Raw genomic sequence first — 17,341 nt, 5'->3', positions numbered from 1 at the left:
AAATACAAATGGTGGGTCCCACCTCTAGAGTTGCTCATTCAGTAGGACTGAGATGGGACCTAAGTATTTGCTTAACTAAAAGGTTTTCAGGTGATGCTGAATCTGCTGGTCCAGGAACCACGTTTTGAAAATAACCAATCAGTTCAACTTCCTTTCCTCTGCGTAATGGTGGCTTTCAATTTTCTTCTTATCTAGCCTCTGGGGACAGAGGACTCATTGCCTGTTCTGCTGACCCGTCTCCTTTCTGGATAGTTCTTACTGTAAGGACAGGAATTGTATGCTTGTGTGAGATGAGAACTTGCTCTAACTGCTCTCCTTTGTAGCCCATTCCTTCTGCCTCTAGACTTCCCGGTCTCATCAGAAAGGAGCAGCTGGAAGGGAGAGACATGTAATTAAACTGAGGGTCTCCCTCATCCCCACAGTCCACCAACCAATCCCTGTCCATTCTACCTTCCAAGTCAGGGCTGTCCAACAGAAATGTATTGTGAGCTCTATGTACCTACAAAAAGTTTTGAGTTTTTCAAACACTACATTAAAAATAGCAAAAAGAAGCATGTAGAACTAATTTCCACATTACATCTTATTTAACCCAGGGTATCCAAAATAATATCTTTTTAACAAGTAACCAACACGAAACTGATTAGTGAGCTCTTATATATTCTTGTTTTTCAGAGCCAGTCTTGGAAATGTGGTGAATTTGACACAGCACATCTCAATTCTGACCAGCTACATTTCAAGGGCCCCATAGCCACACGTGGCTGGTGGCTCCTGTTTGGGACAGTGCAATGACCCTGTCCCTAGTCCTTCTCTCTCCTGCTGTGGCTCCCGCTCGCCTGGACGCCTGCCCCTCACAGCCTCACCAATCCAGAACGTGGCAGCTGAGTCATTGTCTAAAACAAAGATTTGATCGTGTCCCTTTTACGTGACTCCCTGTTGCTCTCAGGATAATATCCAGCCTCCTTGGTCTGGCTTCCAAGTCCTTGCCTCTCATGTTCCCGTCTCCCTTCTTCCAGTCCCCAGCGCCCCCCCCCCCTTCTGTACTGTTATTCACAGATCCTCAACACGCAGTGCCTCTTACCTCTAAGCCTTTGCACACATGGTTCCCTCTGCCTGGAATGCACTTACAATGCTTCTTGGGCTTCCTTTTCAGGCCACTCATTCATTTGACAAAATTTATTGAGCACCTACTATGTGTCAGAGGTTGTCCTCAGCCCTGGGACAAATAATACATAATGAGGAGATATGCCTAATAAAAAACATACAGTATGTCACCTGGTGAACGATAAAGCAGGATACAAGGAAAGGTGGTGGTGGCAGTCACTACTTTGCACAGGGTGGTCAGGGAAGACCTCTTGGAAAAGGTGACATTTCAGTAGAGACCCGAAGCAGTGAGGAGAGGAGCTAGGAAAAAGAATTCTAGGGATACTTTGTTCCAGAGGGAACAGCCAGTGCAAAGGCCTTGAGCATGGAGCATAACAGGAGTGTTTGGGACACAGTTCAGTGTAGCTGGGCAGAGGGAGAGAAGAAGTCATTGGCATTATGGTCAGAGAGAGCAAGACATGGGTCCCAGATGGTGGAGGGCTGTGTAACTACTAGAGTTGTTGGGCTTTTTAAAGTTTATTTATTTTGAGAGAGCAAGAGAATGCAAGAGAGCAGGGGAGGGGCAGAGAGAATGGGCAAGAGAGAATCCCAAGCAGGCTCTGCTCTGTCAGCACAGGGCCCAACACCGGGCTCAGCCCCACAAACCATGAGATCATGACCTGAGCCGAGCTCAAGAGTCAGGTGCTTAACTGACCGGGCACCCAGGTGCCCTAAGAACTTGACTTTCATCCTGAGGGAGGTGGGGGTCCCGGGAAGGTGCTGAGCTGAGGAGGAACATGAGCTGACTTGGTTCTTAACTGGATCCTCTGGTTTTCACAATTAGCACAGCCACTGGGCTAAAGGCATAAGCAAAGAGACCAGTGATGGTGTTGGCTCGACCAGGGTGGCTGCCATGGAAGTGGAGAGAGGAGGCTGGCTTTGGGGTATGCTGAAGGCGGGGCCGGCAGCGTGTTCCAGATATGTCAGATACAGAGGATGAGAGAGCAGAGCGTCAAGGATGACTCTCAGATTTCGGCTTGAGCATAGCATCCAAATGACTCCTTCCAGGAGGCCCTCCTGGGAACCCACAGCTCCCTGGGCCTTGCCCTCATGGGGCCGGTCATGGCCTGTCTCTGTGGCCTGGGTGCTCCCCAGGGCAGTGTAAGACTTGTTTACTATCCTGTTTCCAACGTGTTCAATAAGTGAGTAAAAGGCAGAGGCAAGCTGAGCTGGGGTTACTCTTGGCCTCGGTGTAGGAGGTCAGTCTCCACCCCTCACCCCTGTGGGACCTGTATTTTCCTGTCTGCACAACAGCAGTGGATATTCTAGTCTTTGCCCAGTTTCCTCACCAGGAGAGGGCACTGCCAGTCCCGTTCCCAGGAGTCCCCCGGTCCTCTGAACCCTGGGCCTCCTGCCCAGCCTCACCCCTTGGGAGAGCACTGGGTTGGCCCACATGACTGTATCCTGAGTCAGTCTCACCCATGAGGTGGGAAGGAAGGGTCTGGGACACACCCCCACCTCCTCCCTGCCCAGAGCTTGGCCCAGCCAGGGCCGTGCACCTACCCCCTACACACTGCCCCCTGAGTCAGCAGTCATGGCCATGCCCAGGGGGTGGGTTTGGGGGTTTCGCTGCCCCATCTGCTGTGCCTGGGGTGTTGTGAGGAAGACTCAAATCAGACAGGAAGGCCTGGGGCCCGATAGCACCAGCAGGAAGGAATGCCACCCTGGCAAGCGAGTGGGGCCCAGGGCAACTCATGCCCCGCCCCCTCCCTGTCACCGGGGTGTGGCCTGGCCTCTCCGGCCACCCTCTTCCCCTGCCCGGCCTGGCATCGGCACAGTCCACACACTGCTCTCCTGGCAGCCAGCACAGGCTTCCGGACCACAGGTAATGGGACATGTGCTGGGTGAGGGGCAGGGTGAAGGGTTAATTTTTAGAACAGGCTCTTCCACCAGCCTGACCTGCTGTGGTTCCCATGTGAACCTGGACTTAAATCCCAGCTCCATGGCTTCCTAGCTGGGTGAGCGCCTTTGTCTCCATCTCTGGAGGTATGGGGGGAAGATGACAAATGTTCAGGTCCCTGGGCTCTTTTGAGGCTTCGGCCAGCCCGTGTCTGGGTGTCAGGCCGTAACACGTGACTGACTCCTGATTTTGTTGCTAATTTGCTGCAGGAGCTTCAAAAACCCCTTGATGACTTTGAGCCTCAGTTACCCCATTTGTGAAATGAAGGGTATCTGAAGTCTTGTCCACTCTGCCCTTGTGGGACCTAGCACTTGGGAGGGTGAAGGTGCTTCCCCTAAAACATCCCAGCCTCGGTGCTTTGCCAGCAAGTGAAGGCAGCTGCCCTCCACACACCTGCTTCAGAGGCTCCCTGGTCCTCTGCCCAGGCCTGGTAGGCGGGAGACGATGCGACGATGCCGACGCCAGAGGCACCTTTGGGGAGAAAATGCTGAGCTAACAGAGCCGGACCTTGGGGGAGGGGAGCCCTGCTGCCTGTCAGAAGCTCCCCCAGGTGGCTTGGCCTGGAGGGGCGCCCACCCTCCCCACCAGCATCTGGAGCCCCCTCTGCTGGGAGCACCCCAGCCCCTCCTCAGAGGCAGCCTTTGGGCCTCCAGCCAATCTGTTTTCTTTTTTTTTAAAGGGGGACAAGAAAGATGACAGTCATGTGCTTATTATTCTATACTGCTTTGTTTAGAAACTGCCAGAAAGGTTGAGTCAGGAGTGTGTGTAAAGGAAATGTGCGGTGTTTTGTTTGGGGTCCAGCCCCCCCTCCCCCGAAACTCCTAGAACTTGGCTAGTGTAATGCTCTAAAATGCTAGGGTACCTGTGCTTTGAAATCCTCTCCAGGCTACCATTTCAGAGAGATGTCTCTCACGTGTTGGCTCCACGCCAGGGATGTGCAGGGTACGGTGCCGCCAGAGGCCTGATTTCACACAACCCCGTGTGGGAAGTCCTCATGTTTTTGTTCAATAACGACTTTATCGAGACATTATTCACATGCCATCGAGTTCACTCTTGAAGTGTACAAGCCAGTATTTCTTAGTATCTTCACAGAGTTATGCAACTACCACCACTATATCTAATTTAGAATCTCGAATGTTTATCATCCCCGATAAGTCCCAAACGCTTCAGCAATTAACCTGCACTTCCTCCTTCCTTCCGCAACCACTCGCCTACTCTGTGGATGATCCCTATGGATTTGCTTCTCCTTCTGGGCATTTTATTTAAGTGACCTCATACAATAGGTGATCCTTTCTGATTGGCTTTCGGTCCTTCGTTCCTCTTTGTGGCTGAATGGTGCTGTGTGCCTAGGTCACATTTTGTCTATTCATTCATCTGATGGACACTGGGGTTGTTTCCACGTTGTAACTATGGTGAATGAAGCTGCTATGAACATTCATGTCCAAGTGTTTGTGTGGACGTGGGTCTTCACTTCTCTTGGATATATACCTGGGAGTGGACTTGCAGGGTCATATGGTGAATCTACGCTTTGACGTTTCAAGAAATCACTAAACGTTTCCAAAGGGGCTGTACCGTTCTGCAATCCCACTGACTATACATGAAGGCCCCACATTTTCCATATCCTTGCCAGCACTGTTATTATCTGGATTTCTTATTGTAGCCCTCCTAGAGGGTTTGAAGTGATATCTCATTGTGGCTTTGTTTTGTTTAAGTTTTATTTATCTAAGTAATCTCTACACCCGATGTAGGGTTCAGACTCACAACCCTGAAATCAGTAGGTTTATGCTCTTCCAATTGAGCCAGCCAGATGCACCTCTCATTGCAGATTTGATTTGCATTTCTGTAATGATGAGATGTTGAGGAACATTCCAAGTGCTACTGACCATTTCTTTAGAGAAACGTCTATTCAAATCCTTTGACAATTTTATTCTATTTCAAATTAAATCTTTTTAAAGTTCATTTATTTATTTTGAGAGAGAGAGCATGAGAGCATGCGAGCACAAGTGGGGGAGGGGCGGGGAGAGGGAGACAGAGAGAGAATCTCAAGCAGGCTCCTCACTGTCAGTGCAGAGCCCCACTCGGGGCTCAAACTCAGTAACCACGAGATCGTGACCTGCGCCGGAACTAAGAGTCGGAAGCTAAACCGACTGAGTCACCAGGCGCCCCTTTTGGACGATTTTAAGATGAGGTTGTCATTTTATTGTCGAGTTGTAAACATGCCTGTTTTTCTGGAGGAGGTTTCTGAGGCTCTGAGAATGAATGTGGTGTGCAGTGACCTCAGCGGAGAGTACTGGTGGGAACTGAATCCGGGTCTGTCTGACATTCAAGAGCCAGCAAGCTCCTTCTCCTGTGCTGGATGACTGCTTCCCGGTGTTCACTGTTGCCAAATGCACGTGTGAGGGTGGGAGAGGGGAAGAGAGACATGGGAGAAAAAGATGGAAAAGAGAGAGAGGAGGCAGACAGTGAAACTTAGATGACAGAATGAGAAAGGAAGCTGGATTGGCTTTGACTGTTTTTAATCTATCTAGATATCTACTTACTTATTTGGAAGAGAGACAGAGCATGAACAGGGCGAGGGGGAGTGTAGGTAGGGGGAGGGACAGAGGAAGAAAGAGAAAAAGAATCTTTTTTTTTTTTAAAATAGTTAATGTTTACTTCTTAGAGAGACAAAGCATGAGCAGGGGAGGGACAGAGAGAGACATACACAGAATCCAAAGCAGGCTCCAGGCTCAGAGCTGTCAGCACAGAGCCGGACATAGGGCTCCAACCCACAAACCACAAGATCATGGCCTGAGCTGATGCCTAACCAACGGAGCCACCCAGGAGCCCCAAGGGAGAGAAAGAATCTTTTTTTTTTTTAAAATAGTTAATGTTTACTTCTTAGAGAGACAAAGCATGAGCAGGGGAGGGACAGAGAGAGACATACACAGAATCCAAAGCAGGCTCCAGGCTCTGAGCTGGCGGTCAGCACAGAGCCCGACGCGGGGCTCGAACCCACGAACCGCGAGATCATGGCCCAAGCGAAAGGCGGACGCATAACTGACTAAGCCCCCCCGGGGCCCCCTTTTTTTTTTTTTTTTTTTTTATAGGGAGAGAAAGAATCTTAAGCAGCCTCCACATTCAGTGTTCAGAGCTCAGCACAGAGCCCAGTGGGGGGAGACCCAATCTCATGACTGTGAGATTATGACCTGAACCAAATTCAAGAGTCTAACTCTTAACCGACTGAGCCACCCAGATGCCCCTGGCTCTGTCTGTTTAAATAGGTACCCACCTTGGAAAGTCAGAGCTGGGGAAACCCTTTTCAGTTTTTGGTTTCTTCCCATTAATCTTCAAACACTGGGGCAGAGAGGGGCTGAAAAATTTTTATTGGGGGGATACACCCTCCCTAGTTTTTCTCTGTTCCTAAATCTGAAACAAATCTGATTCAACCCCAAAACCCAAACAGGGAGCAGCATCCTCTAGTGTCTGTCTGGGTTTGAAGATCTAGAGTAGTGGTTGTCATACTTTTTTTAAAAAATTTCTTTTTTTAGGGGCGCCTGGGTGGCTTAGTTGGTTAAGCGTCCAACTTTCGCTTGGGTCATGATCTCGCGGTTCGTGGGTTCGAGCCCCGCGTCGGGCTCTGTGCTGCCTGCCAGTTCAGAGCCTGGAGCCTGTTTCAGTCTGTGACTCCCTCTCTCTCTGACCCTCCCCTGCTCACGCTCTCTCTCTCTCTCTCTCCTAAAAAATAAATAAAACATTTAAAAAATAAATAAATAAATAAATAAATAATTTCTTTTTTTAACATTTATTAATTTTTGAGAGAGAGACAGAGTGTGAGCAGGGAAGGAGCAGAGAGAGAGACAGACAGACAGAATCTGAAGCAGGTTCCAGCACAGAGCTCAAAGCGGCGCTCAAACTCACGACCCGTGAGATCACGACCTCAGCTGAAATCAGACGTTTAACCGACGGAGCCACCCAGGTGCCCCACACAGGTTTTGATTGCATATGCTTCTCCAGAAAAATGCTTTAGGCAGCCTCGACAGATACATATTTATTGATTTAGAAATTATATACAAGTGTGTGTGATAGACATACAAGCTAATGTCTAAAAGCCCAGTATACACTTGGAGTGAATTTAATCACCGACTATAGTGGATGGAAGTACACCTCTCGAGTAGTTAGGCAACCCCGAGTGCGTGAGATCCCATTCAGTACTGTTTTCAGGGCGGTAAGGTGGCTGACGCAGGACTTGAGCGCGGGGTGGCTGGCGGTCTGTCCCTCACTTTTCCTGCCGCTTGCTTGTATTTTCCCGATTAGCGTTATCTCCATCCGCAGTTTCTTTGCAGGGCCCTTTGAAGCCATTTGTCCATTCTGTGGAGGCTGATTTAGTTAAAATGCATTGTTCGATCCTCAGATCCACCCAACCTGGCACCAGCGTGCCGTGATCTATGGCAGAATGTAGAGAAATGGAAGAGAAGGCCTCCGTCTGTGACGGGGGCATCCCGCTGGCCCGGGGACCGCCCCCCAGTAGACATGACATTCAGTATCTGGTATATAGCTGGGGGAGCACATCAAGGTTGAACTGTATATGACTATCTTTAGTTCAAAGTTAAGTAGAAAAAGATGGGCTAATATTTTCCTCCTGGAAGAAATCTTTGGAGATTATAATTTGAAAGTCTAATAGGTTCTGAGCTAAGCACATCTGAGCCAACTTCTGCCAATCCTCAGCTTGCCACCTCTCCTTTCCACCCAAAGCAGTGCCCTGCTCCTCCAGCCCCTCTCTTGGGTCTGATCTTAATACCCCCCGCGTCCCCTGGATTATCTCTGTCTGTCCAGACTCTATTCTATTCAGAACCCAGGATCGAACCTAGGATGGGAGGTGGTGAGATATGGGTCACCTTCTTCCCGGTAGACTCTGGGCCTCTGTTAATATGACCTAAGGCTGCGCTGGCTTTGCTCTGTAGCTCTATCACCTTGTTGGCTCATATTACACATCAATAAACATTGATTATGAACCTACTATGTGCTAACAAGTTAGATGCTTGTGTTAACATTTACTTACCTTTCAGAGGGTCTTAAAAATCCTAGGTCTTTCTATATGAACATCCTCCAAGCTGGGCTCAGCCATCGTCTTTCTGCAAACTTGATTTTGTCCTTGCTTAACCTTCTAGTTTTAGCCTAAGTGCCACCCTGCAGTGCTCAGAGGCAACCTGAGGCCCCGGCTGCTTTGCAGGGTATGCTGTGGCCAAGAGTCACCTAGATTCATGACAGGTCCATCTGGCTTGTGGTCAGCTGGCTGGGCAGTGTGGGCTGCTGTCCCACCACTAAACTGCCTGGATGGACTTGAGACAAGATGGTGGACGAGGTGCAGGGTGCAGCGTCTTCCTTCTTACCTTCTGTGAGGTTCCCCTCATGCTTAGACTTCAGACTTAGATCTGCGTTCAGACTGTGTGACCTTGGGCAAGTCCCTTTCCTTTTAAGGGCCCTGGTTTTGGTCTCTTGGCTACAATTCTGTCGGATTCTAGCTTGCAGAAAGGGAGAGATGGCCAAACCTGGGAAAGGTGAGCTGGGGGGCAGGAAGGAGAGAATGCTAAAGAAGGAGGGTAACAAGTAATATAAAGGAAATAAGGCGATGCTAAAGAAACTTTGCCAGCCTACATTTCTCTGAGCTCTTAAATTTAGTATTTTATGACTTTATTTGATGAAGCTCTTGTCTAAGCCAGGCGCTAGCATTAGTGGAGAGCAATAAAAACATGATTCCTGTTCCCAGGGAGCTCAGAATTAAAGTTCTTTTCATCTCAATGCTCGTAGCTACCCTGCAAGGCAGTGACACTGATTCCCATTTTACAGATAGGGAAACTGAAGCTCAGAGAGGTAAAGTGATTTACCCAAAGTCACAGAGCTGGGAAGCAAAGTGATGAAGCATGACTTGTGGGCTCTGTCAGACCCCTTTGCTGCAGTGACTTAATCAGGATACCTCTCAGTATCATGTCCTGGCTAAGGGCATGATCATTGTATCATGAACTTCCCTGTCCACAACCCCAGAAATGCTCCAAACGTGAATAACACATTATTCTCTGTCTTGTGGATGAGAAAAAGAACCATATGTATCTTATCATTAGAACATGCTGTTCTGGGCTTTCCTGCAGGTCACATCAACCCTGGGTCCCAAAGTTCTTTACTCACTAGATGAATCTTGAGGACGTTAACCAGAGGGTAGGACTAGTTTTCTAGAATGTCAAAGCTGGAAGAACCTTGTAGAGAGCAGCCCGACTTCTACATATGGGGAAACTGAAGCCCAGGGCAATCCGGCAATGTGTTTGGAAGCATGAGCCAGAGGCAGGCAGGGAGACTGTTTTAATACTCAGGGGAGAGGTTCTGGCAGTCTGAGTGGACCACACTCTGCCTAGAATGCGATGCTTTTGTTAATGCTGCAAACTCTCCTGAGCCACATGCTATCCCTAATGTCACTCTAATACCAGCCCCCTGAATGAGAACCTTCAAAGGACAGAGTTCTGGGAATCTGCGTGCCAACAGTGCTCCCGGGGAAATCGAGTCATTAGCCAAATTTGGGAGACATTGAGCATGGACAAAGGGAGAGGATACCCTCGTTTATGAAGTGCCAGTATGGTAGGCTATGGGCACGATATCATTTAATCCCCACAACACTCTCAGGGACAGATATTAGTATCCCATTTTATAGATGGGAAACTGAGGCTGAGAGGAGTCAGGCAGCTAAAGGACAGGGATAAGAACACAGTTACAACCAACTCCAAAGCCCTCAGTCCCCTTATCAGATCTCTTGGGAGGGAGGCAGTGGGAACAGAAAAGCCAGCCCCTAGGAGCGCCCTGGGGCTCAGTCGATTAAGCATCCGACTTCCGCTCAGGTCATGGCCTTGAAGTTCGTAGGTTTGAGGCCTGTGCATCGGGCTCTGTGCTGGGCTCTGTGCTGACAGCTCGGAGCCTGGAGCCTGCTTGGGATTCTGTGTCTCCCTCTCTCTGCCCCTCTCCCAGTCATGCTCTGTCTCTCTCTCTCTCTCTCAAAAATAAACATTGAAAAAAAAAAAGGCATTTTGAAGGCAAAATGGGACAAGTCTGGGCTTTGCCTGCCTGAACTGGACAAGATTGGAGGCATCCTTCCTATCTCTGGAGTTTGGGGCCCTGGAGCATGGTGGAGTCAGACAAGGAACCTGGTTGAGGAAGAAGGGGGTTCAGCCTCTGCAGGGCTCTAAGGTGTGGCAGGCACTCAGGTTAGACACTGTGGCGGGCCGACTAATGGCCCCCCAAAACATCTGCGTCCTAGTCTCTGGAAGCTAAGTTAGGTTACAAGGCGAAGGAGAATTAACGTTGCAGATGGAATAAGGATGCTCATCAGCCGACCTTAACATTGGGAGATGATCCTCCGTGGCCTGGGTGGGTCCAATGTCACAATGACACAAGGATCCTTAAAAGTGGAAGAAGGAGGGGGCACCTGAGTGGTTCAGTCCATTGAGCATCGGGCTCTTGATTTTGGCTCAGGTCATGGGATTGAACCCTGAATTGGGCTCCAGGCTGAGTGAGCATGGAGCCTGATTGAGATTCATTCCACTCCTGCTGCCCTCTCCCCTACCCTCTCTCTCTCTCTCTCTCTCTAAAATTTAAAAAAAAAAAAAAAGTGGAAGAGGGAGGCAGAAGAGGTCAGCACAGTGCAAGGTGAGGACTTGACCTGGCATTGCTAGCTTTGCAGATGGAAGAAGGCACCACAGGCCAAGGACTGTGGGTGGCTTCTAGAAGCTGGACAAAGCAAGAGATTAGGGGGGTTGGGCAGCAGCAGCATCAAGGAGATTGATTTTTCTCCTAGGGCCTCAGAGAGGGACGCAGCCCAGCTGACCCCTTGCCGTGAGCCCAGTGAGACCCATGTTGGACTTCTCACCTCCAGAACCGGGAGATGCTATGCTGGTGTTGCTTTAAGCCACTACGTTTGTGTCACAAGTCAGATTCCCGAGAGAGAGAGGCTGACGGTCTAACCTGGTTCGGGGCAGTGACCTCTCTAGAAGCTCCATATCAAAGGAACTAAGGGAGGGGGGCAGTTTGGGAGATGCTTGTCCTGGAGCTGTGTCGGCCGGACCAGGACACGGGTGCCTGTCTGGGGAGGCCTGGGAAACCGAAGGAGATTCTAGAGGGCTCTGCTTGTCCCCTGGGTGTGATCACAGAGGCGGCTTCGGTCCCAGGTGGACCCCTTCGTCAGCTCCGTTCTCCGTGCAGCTGCTGTTTCTGTGTCCAGTTCCCTTTACTGGCCGGGGCCGGTTTACATCAGCTGGCCCTGCATCGGTGACCCCCAGGTACGACGGTACAGTCTACCCACAGGAAAATGGCCCTTCGCCTGACATTCAAGACCCAGAATGATTTTCACCAAACTCATGGGATTCCTACCCCTTCAACTTCCTGCCACGCACTGCCTCTAGTAAACCTTTATCCCATTCTGCCTTCTGGCACCTGATGAAATCCAACTCAGTGCCCCGCCCCCCCCACTGCCCCCCAGCCCCTGGGGTACCCGAGAAAGGAAAGCAGCTCCTGAATCAAGAGTCAGGGTTCCGGAGCCAGCCTTGCCCCTGAGTTGCCATAAGATCTTGTGCAAGTTGCTCTCCATTTCTGGGTCTCAGATTCCCATCTGTAAAATAGGACAGTAATCCCCACTCTGCCTCCCTCCTGGTTAGCACGAGCATCAGATGAGCTGGGTAGGGAAAGCACTGTGAGGCGGTGATGGGGTGGTGTCCCCTACCATCCCTCCCTCCCTGGGCCCAGGCCCTTGTGACAGCAGAAGCTTAGCAAATCTGGGCTGAACTGGAGGGAAATCCGGTTTAGCAAGACCTGTGGATGCAGAGGCCCTGGCACCACCAGTGACTCAGCAAGGCTGGGCCTTTTGGAGAAAAGTGCTAGAGAGGCATTCCTCCGAGGCTCAGTCTGGGGTAGAGGCGACCTGCGAGAGGGGGTTTCAGGGGCCTCTAACCACGGTCAGGGAATGGAGGTTCTCAGCTGGGGCAGGGATTAGATTCGAGCCCACCTGTCAGCTGGGAGACCTTGAACAAGTCACTTGTCTGGCCAATCCTCAGCTTCCTGCTGTGTAAACTATGACATGAAATGGTCTCTTTCCCCTCTCTGCGTTCTCCTTTCCTCACTTCTCCTGGCTCCACACCCCACGGTCCACCTTGTTTCAAAGGAGGTCACACGCTGTGAACTTGACCTTTGAGAAGCTCTTCCCAGCCACCCTCTGCCAGCGCCTACGCTCTACCATTAGTGCCATCCTTTTGAGTTCAGCATTGCCCTGCACAGATTCTCGAGCTTTAATTTCTTTTTAATTCTATTTATCCTTGCTCATAACAGACATGTGGGTGGCGGAGGGATGGGGCAAGGACATTAAAAGAAGAATAAGGGCTACCTCGGTTCCAACCTCCGTGACACTTTTGTGAGTTCCATTTCCCTTGCTTCTGATGGATGAGCCGACACACTGGCTGAGGAAGTTCCCCAGGCTGTGAGGACACTGCTCAGGGCTCCACCAGTGGCTGACGACAAGCCCTGTCAGCATCATTTGCATAGCGCTCCCCTGACTTGGTGGCTTCATTCCTGGTGCTCATGACAAGGGCCTGAAAAGAAGTGACAGCTTCACGCCGTCCATCTCCCGACATGGACTAAGCAGCTGCCTTTGTTTGGCCATTTACTAGTTATGGCCCTGAGAAAGTTTCTTAGTCTTCCTGTGCCTCAATGTTCTTATCTATAAAATGGGCACAACCATCTCGAGCCCTCACACAGTTGTGGTGAGCGATACACGATGTATTACCATGTGTAACGTGCTTAGATGGTTGCCTGACAAATCGTGAGGACTTTGTTGTCACGATTATCATCGCCATCATCATCATCGTCACGTTTCCTTTTGCCAGGCCCTGTGTAGGGTTTGGGTGACATAGAAACAAAGCGGCCCCTCATGCTAGGTTCAGGCTCGGGTGGAAGAGACACACCCCGGGTGTGTCGGACCCTCTGCTGAGCCCTGAGCGGGAGAGATCTGAAGGTGAGTAAGAACAGTGGCCCCTGGAGTTGTGCAACCAAGTGCCCCACCTTGAAGATGAGTCCCGTACAAGGCAGAATTGACTAGGCTCAGGAGAGCAGTGTGCCTGGAGACAAGGTGGAGGTCCGCTCTGGACCTCCCCCAAATCCCTTTCTTCTTTAGAGCCGTTTCCTGCAACTGTTTCCCATGTGGGACAAGCCTGTTGCCTCTATGCCTTGGCACGCTGTTCCCTCTGGCCCTTCCAAATCTTCCCTGACTAACCCTGGTCTGATTTGGCCCCTGGTCTCTCATAGCCCCCTGGTATACCACAGAATTCCTTGAGGACAGGGATGTAACTTGTTCACCCTGTATCCCCAATGCTAGCACATAGTAGGTGCTCAATTAACATAAATGTAATGTAGGAAAGGGGAAGTGCGTATCAAAAATTCTGGCTACTGGGGCCACCCAACTTGGGTGGCTCAGCTGGTTGAGCATCTGACTCTTGATTTCAGCTCAGCTTATGATCCCATGTTCGTGGGATCAAACCCTGTGTCAGATTCTAAACTGAGCGTGGAGCCTGCCTAAGATGCTCTCTCCCCCGCTGCCCCTCTACCCCACTTGTGCTCTCTCTCTAATACATACAATAATAATAATAATGAATAAATAAATAAATCCTGACTATAAAGTTTTATTTTTCTCATATTACAAGAAAGCAGCCAGCTGCTGGCAAGGGCTCAGTGGCTCAACAATGTCTCTGCATTTGCTTTGGCTTTTCCTCATGGTCACGAGGCGGCCACTGTTGCTCCTGCCATCACATTCACGTTCAAGGAAGGAAGGAGAGGCAAGACACAGCACCAGCACTGTCAGCTTCTTTTGTCAGGAGAAGCAAAACCCTTCCCGGAACCCCAGCCAAATCCCTGCTCCCTTCTCATTGGCCCAAATTGGCTCTCATGGGCACTCCCAGCTACAAGGGAGGCTGAGAAAACAAGTATCTAACTGGAGCTGGAAGAACAAAATTGCAGTTTTGTTAGCCGGAAAGAAGGGCAGGGCTGAGCAGGGTAGGGTAGGCTGGGTGGGGTAGGGAGGATGAGGACTGGTTAGGCAGCGAGCGCGGGGCTTTATAAAGGAGGTGATATTTTAGCTGTGCCTGGAAGGTCAGATACAACACGGGCAGGCCTGGGGCCCGACACTGAATGGTCAAGGGTAGTAGGAGGTCTGTAAACGAGGAAATGCCCATTCACTGAGCCCTGGGCCATCTTTCCCCCTGTGGTACTACCCTCACCAGTTCACAACTGAGGTCACTGGAGCTGAGAGAAGGGGACCGTCTACCCCCAGAGCACACGCTCTTGCCACTACACAAATGCTGCCTTGTTGCCGCTTCTGTTGTAATAATAACCCAAAAGGCAGTTTTGTTAGCAAGAAAGAAGGGCAGGGGTGCCGAAGGGAGGAGGATTAAGGGAGTGAGGTAGGGAGGCTGGGGACTGGTTAGGACCCAGCACTAGCACAGGGCTTCATGAAGGAGGTGGCGTTTGAGCTGTGCTTGGAAGGTCAGATACAAATTTTGACGATAAGAAAGAATGGCCTAGGTCTGGAGGCCTGAAATCATCTCCACTTGCATTTATTTCACACCTGCTCTACACCAAACATTCTTCTAAATGCTTTACGTGTTTTAATTCATGCCATTTTCACAACACTATGAGAGAAGCACTATTGTTCCCATTTTACAGATGAGGAAACCTGAGACAGCGAGAGGTTAAGTAATTTGCCCAAGATCCTGCAACCAGAAGTGTCAGATAGAATCCAAGCCCAGATGGCCTGCCTCTGAGGTGCAGGGAAGGAGATTGCCTTGCTGAGGTCTTGTGGTGGATTAAGAGTAGATTCTGTNGGGGCACCTGGGTGGCTCAGTTGGCTGGGTGTCCGACTTCAGCTCAGGTCATGATCTCTTTGTTCGTGAGTTCGAGCCCTGCATTAGGCTTTCTGCTGTCTTCACAGAGCCCGCTTCGGATCCTCTGTCCCCCTCTCTCTCTGCCCCTTCTGCACTNCTCTCTCCTAGAAATAAATAAAACATTAAAAAAAAAAAAAGTAGATTTTGTCCTGGGGCACCTGAGTGGCTCTGTCACTTAAGCGTCTGACTTCAGCTCAGGTCATGATCTCACGGTTGGGTTTGAGCCCCACTTCAGGCTCTGTGCTGACAGTTTAGAGCCCGCTTTGGATCTTCTGTCTCTTCTCTCTTCCCCTCCCCTGGTCGTTCGCTCTCTCTCTAAAAAAAAAAGTAGATTCTGCCCTAAAAATAAACAAACATGCCTACATATAAAAAACCCAAACTCACAGATACAGAGAACAAATGGGGGATTGCCAGAGATCGGGGCTGGGGAATGACTGAAATGGTCTGTCAAAAGGTACGAACTTTCAGGAATGAAATAAATAAGTCATGGGGATGTAATGTACGACATGGTGACTATGGTTGATAGATAATGTGGTAGTGCGTGTTTGAAAGCTGCCAAAAGAATCGATCTTCAAGTTCTCATCATGAGAAAAAGAGCTTGTAACTCCGTATGGGAACAGACGGTAACTACATTTACCGTGGTGATCGTTTCACAGTGTATACAAATATTGGACCATCATGTAGTACACCCGAAACAAATACGATGTGATATGCTCATCGTATACCTCATTATACCTCATCATATATGCTCATTATGCCTCAATGAAAAATTTTAACACAATTACATTCTTAAAAAAGAGCAGATTCTTTAAACCAGTGGTTCCCAGGCGGGGGTGCCTTTCTTCCCCTGGGGACCTTTGGCATGTCTGGAGACCTTTTTGACCATCACAACAACTGGCTGGGGTGCTCCTGGGATCTAGTGGGGAGGCTAAACACCTGGCACATAACAATGGCAAAGAATCATCGGTCCCAAGGGTCACGAGGGTTGAGGTCAGTAACCCTAATCTAAACAAGTCAGAGAGTAGTGAGTCTACCCCTTGTCCAAGTTGAGGGGTTAGACTCAGAACTGGGAGAGGAAATAGGGGAGGCTTCCAAAGGAAGCCTGCACAACTTGGCCATGCTGCTGTAACAAATAGACCAAATCACGGGGCTCAGATAAGAGACTTTATTTCCGCGCACGTAGCTGATCAGAGGCAGAGGCAGGCGGCCAGGTGGCTCTGGGGCATAAGGTGTTGCAAGGCTTAGATTTCCTTTTGACTGCTTGCTCAGGAATTCCCTGAGGTGTTGGCTTGTTTTGCATGATTGAGATTGGTTCACTGCCCCCCCCCCAACTCCCCCACCCCTGTGTCTGCATTCCAGCAGGAAAGAGGAAGTAGAATAGAAGCAGAAGTATGTCCAGAGCTGACACCAGGCTATATCAACCTGTGAGAATAGATCGTTAAATCTACAGGAATTTTGGAAGCTGATTGTTAAACCCAACCTTTATTAAATTATAGAAATGTACAGTTAAGGGGCACCTGGGTGGCTCAGTTGGCTGGGTGTCCGACTTCAGCTCAGGTCATGATCTCTTTGTTCGTGAGTTCGAGCCCTGCATTAGGCTTTCTGCTGTCTTCACAGAGCCCGCTTCGGATCCTCTGTCCCCCTCTCTCTCTGCCCCTTCTGCACTTGCTCTCTCCCTCTCTCTCTCTCTCAAAAATAAACATTAAAAAAAAAAAAAGAATTTTTTAAGAGCACCTGCACCTGGGTGGCCCAGTTGGTTAGGTGGCCAACTTCAGCTCAGGTCATGATCTCCCGGTTTGTGAGTTCGGACCCCACGTTGGTCTCTGTGCTGACAGCTCAGAGCCTGGAGCCTGCTTCAGATTCTGTGTCTCCCTCTCTCTCTGCCCCTTTCCAGTTCACACTCTGTCTCTGTCTCTATCTCTCCAAAATAAATAATAAAAAACATTAAAAAAATAAAAAATAAAGAAAAATGTACAATTAAATAAATCATATTAAAAACAAAGTTAAGACGTGCTCAAAACGTATCACTTCCTGATTTACTACTTTCTGTTAGTTGCTAGGCACTTGAGATTTTCATATCTGTTTTCCCATATTGTGGAAACACTGCATAATATGTTCTTTGGCACATCCCTTCATGACTTTGCACTCCATGACCTCACACTGGTAGCTTGAAGTCAGTCGCGGTAGTAGTATTTACACCACCACCTCTACAAATCAGAGCTTGATGGTTTGTTTTGTTGACTATCTAAATTTTAGAAAGTGATCAAAAACACTAATAATATAGATTCAACCTAAAACTGGGTTGTACCTACAGCCATTACATTGTGAATAGCTCAAGTCAAGTAAGTAGTCTTCC

General features: G+C 49.5%; 1 protein-coding gene across 2 annotated transcripts in view; it reads left to right on the top strand.

Moving 5' to 3' along the window:
* Positions 1 to 2,907: 2,907 nt before the first annotated feature.
* The window catches only part of TMEM40 (transmembrane protein 40), a 31,804-nt gene continuing 17,370 nt past the window's right edge, over positions 2,908 to 17,341 (top strand). For both annotated transcript variants that reach the window (XM_077751591.1, XM_077751590.1), the window contains exon 1: positions 2,908 to 2,965. The gene's annotated coding sequence lies outside the window, so the exon portion shown is untranslated. The remainder of the gene's footprint in view (positions 2,966 to 17,341) is intronic.

Source organism: Crocuta crocuta, unplaced genomic scaffold (genome assembly GCF_008692635.1).
Source record: "Crocuta crocuta isolate KB4526 unplaced genomic scaffold, BGI_CrCroc_1.0 scaffold69-1, whole genome shotgun sequence".
Classification (NCBI taxonomy): domain Eukaryota; kingdom Metazoa; phylum Chordata; class Mammalia; order Carnivora; family Hyaenidae; genus Crocuta; species Crocuta crocuta.
The sequence above is the reverse complement of the archived record's forward strand: the minus strand, read 5'-3'. Positions and strand labels throughout refer to the sequence as shown.